Genomic DNA, 13,970 nt, shown 5'->3' on the forward strand with positions numbered 1-13,970 from the left:
TTTTAACCTGGTGGGAAAAGAACTGGTTTAGACCTTGTCTGTATGCACAACTTTGTATTTCCACTCAGAGGCCCTTACTGTTTGCCCTCCACTTTTTGCTTTCTGGAAATATGTGAAAAGGAATTTATAAAAAGATCCAAGTATCTTGTGTTCTTCCCTGGCCCAGCTGCCTCACTGAAATAGCTATTCACTAATGAGGTACATGAATGCTCAGTTTTCTATATTCATAAAAATACAAAAGCAACTACTTAAAATGCTGCTGCAACAGCACTATAAGTCCTTGACAACACCACACACTTCCCTGTCTTGTTCAAGTTCAAAACAGAAATCCTAGAGAAGGTAAGCACCCACAGGTTTAGTAACAGGTTTATCTATAGCTTGCTTTCTCTTTGCTTGCAGATTTTCCCTGCAAGGCCAGGTGCCAGCCATTTCAGGATGTCAGAATGGCTGTGGCAATGTGACTCTTGGGGAGATTCACAGGACATGGTACCATGTCCAGCCACATTAGACTCTTCCATTTTGTAAATGTAACTTGATTAAAAAAAAAAAAAGCCACAACCTTGAGGTATGGTGGCATTTTGCGAAGCAGCAAGGCTCTAAGCTATGGATTGTCCTTTTGTAAGTTGTGCAAAAGTAGGTAGCAGGTGCCAGGAGATGTCCCTAAGGTTGGCCCCAGATGTACTCTCTTATTTACATCCTCAAATACCTGTTAGTTTCTGAAATGAAGAGGTAGTTGTACCGAGACAGTGAAATGAGAATCATCTGAAAACATAGCAACACTCCCTGTAGTTTAGTTACATTTCTAAAACTGAAATTTATTTTCTTTTACATAATGGGAAGTAGAGAACTATCGTGAGTCTCATTATTTATTTATGCATTCACAGATAGCCAGTATCAAAACCACCTACCCTAATGTTTTCTAATGCCTTAAAATCTATACTTGCCAGAATCATTTTGTATCTAACAATAACGCCACTTTTTTATTATTATACCATCCAGTATTATGCTAAATAATAGTTTGCATAGTTTCTTGTGTAGTAAAATACTGTATCAATGAAGGAAAGTTTTTTTTTTTTTTTAGTTTTTCAGTTTCTAAACCTGGTGTATTTTTCAGTGACAAATGTAGGATGGGGCAGCACTACAAGGCTGACTTCTCCATTCTTTGCACCTTTTCCATCAGTTCAGGTGGCTGTTAGTCTGAATGACTCCACCGTGACTGCTGATTAGTCTCTGCTGCAAATGATTTGTATTTACTCAAATATGTTTCTTAACACATAATTGCTCACAGCCGGTATGTTCTAAGAAACTGCCTATAGAGCTGTTTCTGTTACAGAAGGTGGTGGTGCATACCCCTCATCTAATTTCACACCCTCTCCTACAAGTTTTTTGCTGTTAATACTACATTGAGAAGAGGACCTCAGTTTTTGGGCTATCACAGGTGACAGTGGAGAAAGTAGGATGGAGGAACAGGCAGCCCTCCATCTCCACCCTGCATCACACCAAGCTACTCTGTTGTATGAATACAGAGCCTATCTAGGGGGAGAGGATGGGCCATGGGGCACAGTCCTGTGCAAACTTCTGTGTATGGACATTTCCACAGTCACAACATGCTTCAGTAGCAAAGACTGAAGTAACAGAGCCCATGCCTATTCTACAGGCAGTGCAGACCTTGCCAATGCAGGTAGTACCATGGAGAAGTGATGCAACATTAGTTTTAACAGTGATTTTTCATGTAAGTTGCATACTGTTTCGTCACTAGAGGGAGTCTAACACAAGCATAACTGAGCACTTTTAAAGAGTAATAAAGAAGCAAAGCGGTGTCATGATAAAACAGGATGTCAAAAAATCGAATGATCCCTCAAGAGCCATGTTGCCATGTTTCAAGAGGGCTTTTTTCTGTCTTTTTTTTTTTTTCTTTTTTTCTCTGATTATGCTGTTTCCTTTTGGGAGAGACCCTGATAGTGCAAATGAGCACTAAACTAGTGATACATTTCCTGAACACAGACAACTCTGTACTGTGTTTGAACTCTGAGTACAGTATGCCACAACTGGATAACAATATGAGAATCACATGGTATTAAAAATAACCAAGATACTGACCAGAAGACGATGCTGTTTATAATTACAGCTGGAAACCACAGCCCTCCTAGAGTAGGATCCTGCACACTAGTGAAATAAAAAAAAAGGCTATGCTGTGCTATTTCTGCCAAAAATACATCTGGAGAAAACAGAAGTATACAGATGCCAACTCATTGTCACTCCTGATACTGCTCAAGGAACAGCTTCTTTGGAGGTAATTGTTATTAATTATTTACAGCTCCCAAGTTGCATTTTAGTTGGCTCAGTCTTTGGATTAACAGCTGCCTGTATTTTGGTTGGACTGATTGCTTTCCTGTACATCAAGCGCTATAAACCATATAAGTGATTTACAGTGTCTAAATTTCTATTTTGATTATATTACAATTTCTACATTGTACACTTTTTGAAAATTTCGTTCTAAGCTTAATAGGAGCTTCCTTATTGCTGTTGTGATCTTTAGCTAATACTTCCAAAAGCAACACTCACATGCTTTTGTTCCCTTGCTTAATATTGCTTAAAAGCAATATTTTCATTTGGTACTTTGGTGGCAACAGTCAGGCTGGGGATTGCTAAGCCATCTATGCTGTTATGTGGCACTGCAGACCTGCACTGGCTGGATTTGGGTTGGATCCTACCACTGTTTGACTGACTACATGGACCAGCCTCACTGAGGGGTGGGAATGACCAGTCAGCATCATATCAGTTTGGTCTCTACCATATTATACACGTTTAGTAGCTTATCTCGCCATCTAGACACATACTAAAAGTTTCAGGTGTACCTTGGGCTCCTCAGGACAAAGCAAAGGCTGCACCAGTGTTGAACCAAGTATGCACATAGTGTTCTTCTAAACTTATTTAAAAAAATAACCAACCAACAAATTGCAACATAGTAGTTATGAAATAGAAGAATAGTGCTGGGATTAGAGGCAATGCATTCGCATACTACCACAAAGGACTAACTGAAAAGATGCAGTTTGACTCAAAGTGACTAATACACATCATCCTGCTCCTGCCTGATGCACGTTTCAGAACTTCAAAGTGCTAACTCAGAACTGCTTGATAGAGGCAAGGGGAAGCAAGCTGCATGCCATCTCAAGCCCCTCCTGGCAGCATGCATATTACTGACTATATGCAGCTCATGCAGGAGAGAACAATTAGCGTCTGTTTCTTTTCATTGCTCTATTGAATTTAATGTGCATCTAGAAATAAATGTCCCTTTTCTCCTTACAGTTCCTCAAAAAAAAGCTTTCAAAGGAAGCATAAAAATGAAGCATTTGGAAGAAGTCGATTTGAATCACCACACTGTGGGCTTTCATTCCAAACTTAATACTAAACTTTTTATCTGAAGTATCCACAAGATAGGTACAAATTTTCTTCTGGAGTAAGGTGCAATGTAACACGTAATGCTGCAAGACAAGAGAGGGCAACCTAAAGGACCTGGAGGATCTGAAAGCTTTTCAGTTTCGGGAGCACATAGAAAAGAACAGCACATTCATGGCTCCCCACACTGTTCATGTTTCTCCAAAGGTATGTAAGCATGACAGGGCAGAACTTCTCATTGAAATCATCTGCATTGAGGGTATAGTTTCATTTGTGAAAGACAGTAGCTGTCTGGATCTACAGTTGGTGTTAAAAGAGATAATTTTTCAAAGCAAGTGTCCATTTTAGTATTACCAAATTTTCATCTCACTGTTACAAGGATGGGTGTTTTTTTTTTTGTCTCCAAAGCTGTGACAGTCAGTGCTTTTAACCCTGACACTCTCACATGAATACAGTTATTCCTATACGCTCACACTTAATTGCTCTTGGTAATTCTATGCAGTTTCTCCAAACAGCTGTCTTAACTGCTACACTCAGTTCTCCAACAGCTGGTAATTTCCCTCAAAGGCCTTCAGGAACGATAAGGATGTAAAGCATTTCCCTAGATATTATTTAAGGTATCTGGAAACTGTTTCTCCAGACAAGGCACATTCTTTTCACAGAGGCAGCTTAGTCTTTCACATACTGTTGGTCATAGTCCCTGTATCTCTCTAACTGGGAAAGAAAATATCAATCAAATACATCTTTGTTTGTATTTTTTTTTTCAAAGGTATTTCACAGCTGCATAGGGTGCAACTGTGAAACCCATCCTTCCCCAACCCTTCTCTCTTTGCCTATGCTATGAGGTATAAAGATGACGAGTAGCTCTCAGAAGGATCCTTCACAGACACTGAAGTTAAAAACAAAGGGTCTCTTGCTGATAAAGACAAAACTGTATCACAAAGAAAACCAAACTTCCCTGCTGATGTTACACGTTCAAAGAGTACTACAAAGAAATCCCATTCTATCCATTTACAAGGTGAATTTTTCATCCTGTGTTCTTTGGGCAATATGTTTACGTTTTCCTCTCTGGTACACATGAAAACATCTGGAGAGGACTCACTGTTGTTAAACCTGTGTTAGCTCTGCCATGAGTCCCATTTGCTTGGAGTCTGAGATCAGTGCAGGTGTGTCCTGGACATCCAGCTTTACATGCATAGACACCATGGAAATAGGGAGTTTTGAGAGGGCTGAATCTCAGGAGCAACGGAAGTGCTGTTCCTAATAAGATTTCACAGGCTTTGTCACAAAATATCTGTTTTCTTGTCTAAGGGAAAAAAAAAAAAAGAAATCCCACCCAGATGTGGTTGGCTGTCTCAAGGTGAGGACACCTGCATAGCACTGCACATGCAAACCAATGCACACAAACATAAGAAAAATATTCCATATGTAGATCTAAATCTAGCTTGAGGTCTGGATTCAGCTTGAGAAAGAGAGCTAGCCTGAGAATTTCAGCATCCACAGCATCTGCGTGCCTGTGTACCCTACTGGAAATCAGGGAGTCTAATCCATTGAGCAGACTTGATGGTGTCTATATCTCTGAAGGTTTCAAGAAACTCTTACAGGGAAAACGTAAAAATGGAAAAATAGCTCTTGGAGTTTGTGAAGTATTTTCCTGATGAGTTGTTTTTTTTTTTTTTTAATAGGATGACACTGATGCTTTATGAGAAAGTCAATAGATTGTTCCTCCTGCAGCAGGGAAAATGCTTGTACTCCTTAATTCACCCCCTTTTAAATCATGCTGGCACAGCTGTTTTGGGGACCATGAGAAGGACTAGCATGGAGAAACCTGGAACTTCATAAGCCAGGGAAAATATAATAAAACATGTAATTACATGTTACATTTGTTATAGAAGCCTCATAGTTAGACAAGTACTAAATTATTATAAATAAGTACATTTTTATATCCAGAGGACTAGAGGTTCATTGTGTTTAAGCTGTCAACAAAACATTAATTCTTGCACTTCATGTATTCCTTACTGAGACTGGATCCTCTTGCTGCCTGTATAAATAAACAGATATATAAATATCAAGACTATAAAGAGGTAAACAATCAAGTTTCTTTGACCTCCTTTTCACATCTTTATTTGCTTATCTAGCACAAGCAAATACTATACCATCTCTCTGTGTTTCTGTGTGTAGAGTAAGTGATTTCTGCCTTGAAGACATTCAAACCCAGTGGTTACTAGAGGAAGGTATAATAAAGGATAATGTCAGACAAGAACTACCGGGCCACTCAGGCAACTGTTTCTACCTACAATCTGTGCTAAATTGCTTTCAAAGTGGTTTACAAAGCCTGGAGAAACCCATCTCAAAAGAAATATTACTCTGGCTTCCTGGTACGTATAATACATCTATGGGTCCTTTCACTTTAAGGACAGTACAGAGCACTATTATGATGTAACTTGAGGGAAAATAATTTTGTTTCAGTTGTACAGAGTGGTTTGGGACAGGAAGGTGTAACTTATGAGCCTGTGCAAGCACCATTCAGCCCCAGGAGACTAGGGAAGAAGCTGTAGCTTCCTATCAAATTAGCCCACACAGTGCTCCAGTAGATAGTTTCACTTGGCAGGTCATTTTTGCTACTGGAAGTCTCTACAAAAATTCCAACAAACTGGTATAAACAAAGGTTGAATTTAACTTGCATTTTTGCTTTCCTCGACTTGTTTTCTCTCAAATGAGTGAAGAATGATATTCCCTACTATGAAATTTGCTTAAAGTAGAGGCTGGTAAAAATCAAGAGACAAAAATTGAGGTTATCTTTAATCCAGCCATTCCACCACCATTTGCTCTCCAGGAGATACCACATCTGACAGGAGCAATTTCTCTTTCCCTCTCTCCCCTCAACCACAAGATGTAATTTTGTATTTATTTACCCTGTTGTAAAGTTCCAGTGGCAAGAAAGCAATATAGATTTTCAGCTTCATACTTGAGGAGTGTTAGCATCAAACCCTTATCTGGGGTTTACTTCTTAACTAATTTGTTCTCAAACTAAAGATCTTCTCTTATTCTGTAGCAAAGTAACAGAATGTTTTAGTAGGGTGAGCAGCCTGCTCGACAGAAGTGCTTGACTGCCATCTTGTTGATGGGACTGATACTTTGGTCTTATTTTTGCTGGCAGAAAAACAACCAAAAAAAACCCCACATTCTTTAATCAAGAGCAAAATTTCTTCTTTTGATATATGCAGTATGACACACTAGGTATGTGTGTGTGTAAGTGCAATGTCTTACTGAGCCCAGGTACAGAGCACTCAAAGAACAGTACATGCATGCTTTTGTTCTGTGCAACTCCTTCTTCTGCAATAAATCACTCTTGACTTAGCATCCCAGAAGTATTTTACTGCAGCAGCTTTTTAATGGAAAACTTTCTCTCTTGCTTTAGCAAAGGCTCCTGCTGTCTCTGAGGTAAGAGAAATTCTTACCAGAAACAGTTCATAAGACTTGAACTTCTCATATCAAATTTTGTACTTGACAACATCAAGCATTGTATGAATGTATCAGAGCCACAAAAATTGGACAGTTACCTGAAGCCAACCAAGCCATAAAAATTAATACTGGAGAAAATGGATTATATTTTTGTATGAGCAAACTATAGTTCTCTCCAAAGGCATCTGACAATATATTAAGAGGTGAGATTTTTCATTCAGCAACTCAATAGTGTGTAGAACAAGCCCTTCAGCTCGAGCTTGTGGGTAAACTATTGTTTTATTATTGTTTGTTATCTCTTAGAAGTTAGTTTAAATTTGGGTACTAGTTTGCAAGTACTCAAGCTTTTTTCGTGTGCCTGGATAAGGGAATAAGACACCCCACAAAGTTGTTACAGGTGCTGGATTCTTATCTAAAGTAGATAAAATCTTTAAGGAAGTATTTCTGCTTTTCAGAATAGCCATCCCACAGTTATGCACTGAATAAACTATAAAAATTAACTAACAAACTGTAACTCGCTAAAGATAAAATCAAACCTCTCAACTAAAGCTGATCAGTACTTCTTAAATTTAAACTGTTTCAGAAAAATGAATGAAATGTGAGTGCCAGCACAGCATTTTAGCCAGCATTCTCTGAACTGCATCCAGATATATTTTTTTTAAGTCAGTAAGAAGACATCTGTTGGATTTAACACACTTTGGAGTAGTTTCTGAGAGTCAGTGTGAAAACTAGCAATGACTGAATATTGAGTAATGAGAACAAACTACCAAAATATTTGTGGAGTGGTGTACATGTGGCAATGCTTTTTAATGCAAGATTGTGGCTTTTTTCTATTAATACATTAAGTTCTGTTACGATAGGTCAGTATAAGATTATTGCCATTGCAACTAATTGTATTTCTTCCTAATTTACAGAAGAACCTAACAAACAGGGCTGCTAATGAACTGTGACTGCAAATCAGAGCCACACAGAACCTTTAAAGTATTAGCTTTATAACAGCACAAAACAGTCAAGGCCACTCTGATAATATCGTTCCTGAGCATGATTCTCGCCTCACCAGTCAAGCACCACTGGAAGGTGACAGGACTCTAGGTTTGGGATCAGCAATGTGTGTGGAGAAGGGGCAAAGAAGCAGGCATCGTGTATATTGCCCACTACCACTAAAGAAGTTGTCCCCAAGTTACTTTTTTGCGATAGGGGTGTCACCTGAAGGAGGCAGTAAGGGATCTCTGGCAGTCAAGGTAGAGGTTCACAGAGATGATACAGGGGTTTTTAAACACTCAAGTTTCACACTGGGCCTGCTCAAGGCCAAGTCTAAACACGGGGAATAAGCAGGCAGGGAGTCTTATATTTATGCTAGTCCCTTCAGGTAGCTATTTAATATTACAGGACATCAGTGAAATGTGAAAATTACAGTTTAAATAGTAGAACACAAACCACTCAGCTGCCATGGCACCAAAACCCCTTCATAAATGTGTCAAGAGTTTACTCCATAAATGTATCAAGACTTTATTTCATAAAAAAATAAAATCGAGGATTCTGGTCAATCTAGCCAAGAAGCAGCTACCATTTTGAAGATTAAGTGTCTTACAGCATATCCAAAGGCTACTGTAGACGTGACACTTCAGTGCTGTGTATCTGGAGGAGTGTCATGGTTTAAACAGGGCAAGTTTAATCCCTGGTTTAAGGGACTGTTCCCAACTGAGGAGGAAGTAGAAAGTAAGGACTATAAGGATGGATCTGGTTTCATCCCCTGTGTAACTTGCAAAACAGAGAATGTAGGATGCACTGCAAAGCAAAGAATGGAGGATCAGATGGGAGGTTTCTACTGAAGATGAAACTTTTGAGGATGCCTACATTGTAAAACTTGATTGAGCTTCACTTAACAAAAGAAATGGTGTCTCTTCAGTGACGACAGATCTGCACGTAGCAGTACAAACACTTGTGATACCACTGAATTATCTTGAATGCTAGTATTGTAATTGAAGTGCTCTGACTGCGAGTCAGAGGGCTATGGCATGCTGTGGAACTTTTTAACTTATTTTTTTCCCTTAGATGCTGTTCAAGAACACAACAGAAGTGACATAATTTTCAGGCTATGTACAGTAATGAACAAAATAGGTAGGAAAAAATCCTCCAAACAAATAAAGGAATACAGCTTTGCCGCAATTAAAAGAAGATGCATAAAAGAACAGTCTTTCAAACTGAGTGATCAAATATCACTATCAAATGCATCCATTTAGTAAAGCAGGTGGATTCTAAACGTAAAGATTTCAGCTCTGGATGTCCAGACAACACTTGATAGAAGAAAACCTGCAAGAAAATGATGGCTACTTTCTACGGAGACATTTCAAAAGATAGAGACTGCCTTTGGAAAATAGCTGTTTACTGCCTATAATTCTACATAAATGCTCAGCAAGCATGAGCTTTCTCCATGGCGGGTGAAGCCAGTTATTAGTTCTTTAAACTCAAGCCACCCTTGCATATTCAGTGATCAGCACACCCCCAGAGTACTAGTCATCTTCTAAAACATCCCTGGGGATGGCTGCATAGGGTAGCTTCTTTACCCATAGGGTCAAAATTTACCATCATTTTACATAAGGAAGCTGCTCTCTGGGCACTCCACTCCAACAAAATTTATGCATTTTGCAAGACGACTACTCCAGTCTTCTAGCTCATCTCACTGCTCTTCTTCACCCATCCCATGAAAGAAGCAGTATTTTAATAACTTTTTTTTCAAGTCTTGGAGTAGAGCTAAAAATGCTGAAAAAAAATGCATCTGGGACAAAGGCAGGATACAGAAAATACTGTTTGCATTACTTCTATGCACTTACCAGGAGATAGCAAGAACTTAGACTTATTTAGGTTGGAAGAGACCTTAAGAAAATTTCTTCACCAAAACGGTAGTCAGGCATTGGAACAGGCTGCCCAGGGCAGTGGTAGAATCACTGTCCCCCAAAGTGTTCAAAAACCATATAGATGAGGCCCTCAGCAACATGGTTTAGTGATGGATTTGGCAGTCCTGGAGTAATGGTTGGGCTTGGTGATCTTAAAGGTCTTTTCCAACCTAGTTGATTCTATGATCATTGAATCTAGCCATAATATAGCACTACCTTCACCACTAAACCGTGTCCTTAAGCGCTATGCCTACATATCTTTTAAATATCTTCAGGGGTCAGCTGCCTACCCCATTAACCTAATGATGTCCATTCCTAAGAGGAAAATCCTGGTGCTAATGAACTCCCTGGCAAGCTCTCTTGGATCTAAAGCCCAGGATTGAACAGGGGGGCCTGATCTAAAGCTCACTGAAGCCAAGGACTCCTGCTGCTGGCATTGATGCTCACTGTCAACCTTTGTGCTCAGCTTTGCCCAGGAATAACATTATTGTGACTATAACAGCATCAATGCTATTTGTACACTTTGTCCTCTGCTGGGCAGAGAAAGCATAAATGCAAAACAGTAAGCAGGTATTTGCCACTTAAAACAGTCAATGAGTCAAGGCTAAGGAAGGAGAAGGCCAGCTCCCACCTCCTGTCATAGCACATAACAGCTGTATTCCTAGCTCAGGGCCTCACCGCTGTTATGGCAGCAGGGGCAGAGAGATGGGAAAGAATGGGGTGGGATGCTTGATGCCAGCTGCCAGAGCAGGCACTAGCACCTCTGAAGGGAGGAAAGAGAAAACACGTTCCTCTGTGAGGCCACTATTACAAAGCCTCTGGGCCCTCTCCAATCTGAATGAGATTGATTATTTAAGGCTGCTCAGCTTTGCAGTAGGGGAGTGAGGTAGCAAACTTCTCATGGAGTTCCAACTGCATTTAAACTCAGTAAGTCTGGCACAAAGGTTGACAGGACAAGAAGTGAAGAGGGGCTGTAGGTTATGATTTTTGAAAATTACTTTTAAACTGAGTCATTCCCCTGTGATGAGTCTTTAAAGTCACACTATGTATTCAAATAGGGGCGTAAGCCAGGAAAACATGCAGCATATGATCCTCTCTCTGTAGGCACCCAGCAGTGCTAAGAGCAAGATGAAGGCAGGAGTATCTGCAGCCTCTCAAGAATGTCTTCTGCTCTTTTAATAGTTCTCCTTGGGAGGGTGTGGAGGTTTGTATCACATATCATTCTCCTGTTGCTGAATCAAAAATAGTGCAATGATTCATTTTTTACAGGCAGTGAGACAGTCACCAGCCACACCAAGCACATGTTCCACCACCTGCTCTGGTCCGGTTTACCCAGGGTCTATTTCAACCACGGGTCCTCTCAACTCAAGCAGCAGTTTTGCTTGACCAAGGTCTGCAATACTGATTAAATACCTCTTTCTGCTGCAGTACATGCTTTCAGCAGGTTGGCAGATTATGTCCTTTGATCAAAAAATCCACTGAAATAAGTGGGATTTTTTCTGCTGCCTTCCAGGAACCTTGGGTCACAGCTGTTGGGTTTGAGAAGTCCACCTTGGAATTGGGAAGCTGTCCCTGGATGAATGCAGGGCCACCTGGGAGCATGCACTGCAAAGAGCATTGACTCTGGCTGCTTTTAGCAGCAGAGAGAGAAACACCAGAGGCAGGAAGGTGTAACCGGGGAGCCTAAAATGCAGTGATTTTGAACCTTCTTTTCTCCTGAACCCTAACTTGAAGAGCTAAACCATTTTCCCTTCCACAGGGACCTGCAGAATGAACAACAGGGAATAATCTATGGTAGTTTATTAATATCCAGTTCCTAGGAATAGGTATTTCCTTGCTCTGTACAAGGAATCCCTGTGAAAGTTGCAAGTTGGCAATTTCACAATAGATATTAGGCTTCCAATATCTGTTTTATTTTTGTATTTTATTTCCTAAAGCATTCTTGTGCTTTATCTCAAATCAAAACAACCTGTGCTAGCAGACCTACAATAATCACCTTTAGGGGTGACCAATATACAAAAAAAGAGTGGAAGAGGAAGGAAAACATAAACTTCCGTTTTCAGTGAACTACTATTCATTAGATTGATATTATTAACTATTAATAACTAACTAACCACTAGAATCATTTGCCACAGACCCCTCCTAACACTGATCGCAACAGGGCTGTGCTGTGACCTGTACCTTGCTCAACATGCAGCAATATTTACCCACTGGATTGAGCAATGCAAATCATGTCCAGCCCACAGTCTCGCTTTACAGGGCTGACTGAATTTTGACATTAACCCCACTGCTAATCTATGCTAGCACGTAAGCCTTGGCCTTGTTGAAGACTTTTATGCCAGCCTCTCATATCTGCTTTTTAGGTCTCTGATCTCGCACCTCAGCATCGTCAGACCTCTACTGGTGCAAAGGGCTTCAAAAATAAATAGTTTGTTACTTCTTGACATTGTCTTCCCACTGTGTCACTTGTGGATTTAAATACTGGGGTTTTTTGTCCCTCACCATCTTTTGCCTTCATATGCAGCCTCTTGAGTTCACTTCTGGTTTGTATCAATTTTATAGGGACATTGTCCTACTGAAGTACACTGCTATAACACTGTACTTATCATGTGCTTTGCGAGATAAAGAGACAAGGTCAAACCTTGTTATGCTCTATTTTGCATACATATGCCACTTGATTTCATTATGAAAAGCAACATGAAACTGATACTCCCAGTTGCTGTGTTCTCACCAGCAGTATTTTAAACTGTGGCATATAACTTAAGTGTTCTCCAGTCTCTATTTCTGATTATAAGCTCTGCGATCCTTCTGTCCATCCAAACAGCTTAACAAATTCCAGTTTGAATGTACTAAACAGTGTGGACTGAGTATAAACTGATAATGGCCTCCAGACTCTGAATCACATGAAAGAAATTCCCATGGACACGGCTGGTTACACCAGACCCTAAACTCAGCAATGGGTCACTACAAAACCTACAGCTTCCCACTTTTTGTGTCTACATCCTCCCCTCAGTCAGGGCAAGCTGCTGAGCAAGTAGCCTCCTACTTCCCTCACACTGGTTTCTGTGCAGAGCACATGTGGAGAGGTACTGGCAGTGGAAGTCATAGCACACTCCTCTAGCTGTTTGGCAGGATCCCAGGTGCGATACCACCTACCAAAAAGCGACGTAGGCTGAGAAAGAAAGTTCAAAAGCCCACTCACTTTGGACTTCAACTGTGGAAAATGCAGCGTTTGCTCATTGCTAAGAATGAGGACTTTTCTACATCAATTGATAGCACTGATGTCTTCTTCAGAACCTTCCTACAGAGAATGGGGGCGGTCAGCACAAGTACCACTTTAAGACAATTTCAGATATTTGCATTCCCAAATACTTTGTAAATGACAAAATAAAAGATCCTCACAAAGAAGTAATATCCCTAGGACAAAATGAATACACTTACTCTTTCTTGCTCTGCCCCCAGAATGCTTCTGAGTATTTTAAATGGTGAAAGGACAGAGGGATTTAAAATTACAAGAATCCTGAGATTCAAAATCACCAGCACTTTGACTGACATAATCCACCACGGTGATTTTAATAGTACAAATCCTGCCTTCCTCATAATATTATGATGCCTATTTTTTTTTTATTGCAAGACTGCAGAAAATTGGGCAGATACTTGTAAAAGAAGTAACAAAAGGTTGTCCTGAAAGCAGCCCAGTGAATACAAGCTGTTTCCTCCAGTCTTTCCCCTCCATCTCACAGTGAACAAATGGAATTTTCTACTTCTCTGTTGCACAGATTTCCCTTAAGGAAAAAGAAGCTTGCATCAGTTCCTGAAAATAGTTGCATGCAAGTGCTCCTGAAACTACTTCACATTTGGGTCAAATCTTGAAAACAGCTTTAAAAAGCTACCAGAGCTGAAGAGGTTTTATGCGAGCACCTCAAGCTGTGTCTTGCACATCGAAATATGGCACTAAAGAGACTAGAGAGAAGCCAACGATTTCAAGTCACTGGAAAGCTAACTCTATGACTCTAATAAGAATAGAGCAGTGGTATTGTGACAAGTGATAAAGAACAATGAACTTTCAAAGGGACAAAGGTGTCTAGGAAAGGCAAACAGCCCTACTGTAAGTGCCCCTCTGATAGGCAGTGGGAGATGGAACAGAAGCACTAAAAGGGAAATCTGGAAAAGAATGTGACAGTTAGGCTCAATCTTACAGAAGAAGTT

This window comes from Pezoporus flaviventris, unplaced genomic scaffold, assembly GCF_033815535.1.
Source record: "Pezoporus flaviventris isolate CSIRO_AGI_PZ_B2104156 unplaced genomic scaffold, CSIRO_AGI_Pfla_v1 ptg000036l, whole genome shotgun sequence".
NCBI classification, from domain to species: Eukaryota; Metazoa; Chordata; class Aves; order Psittaciformes; family Psittacidae; genus Pezoporus; species Pezoporus flaviventris.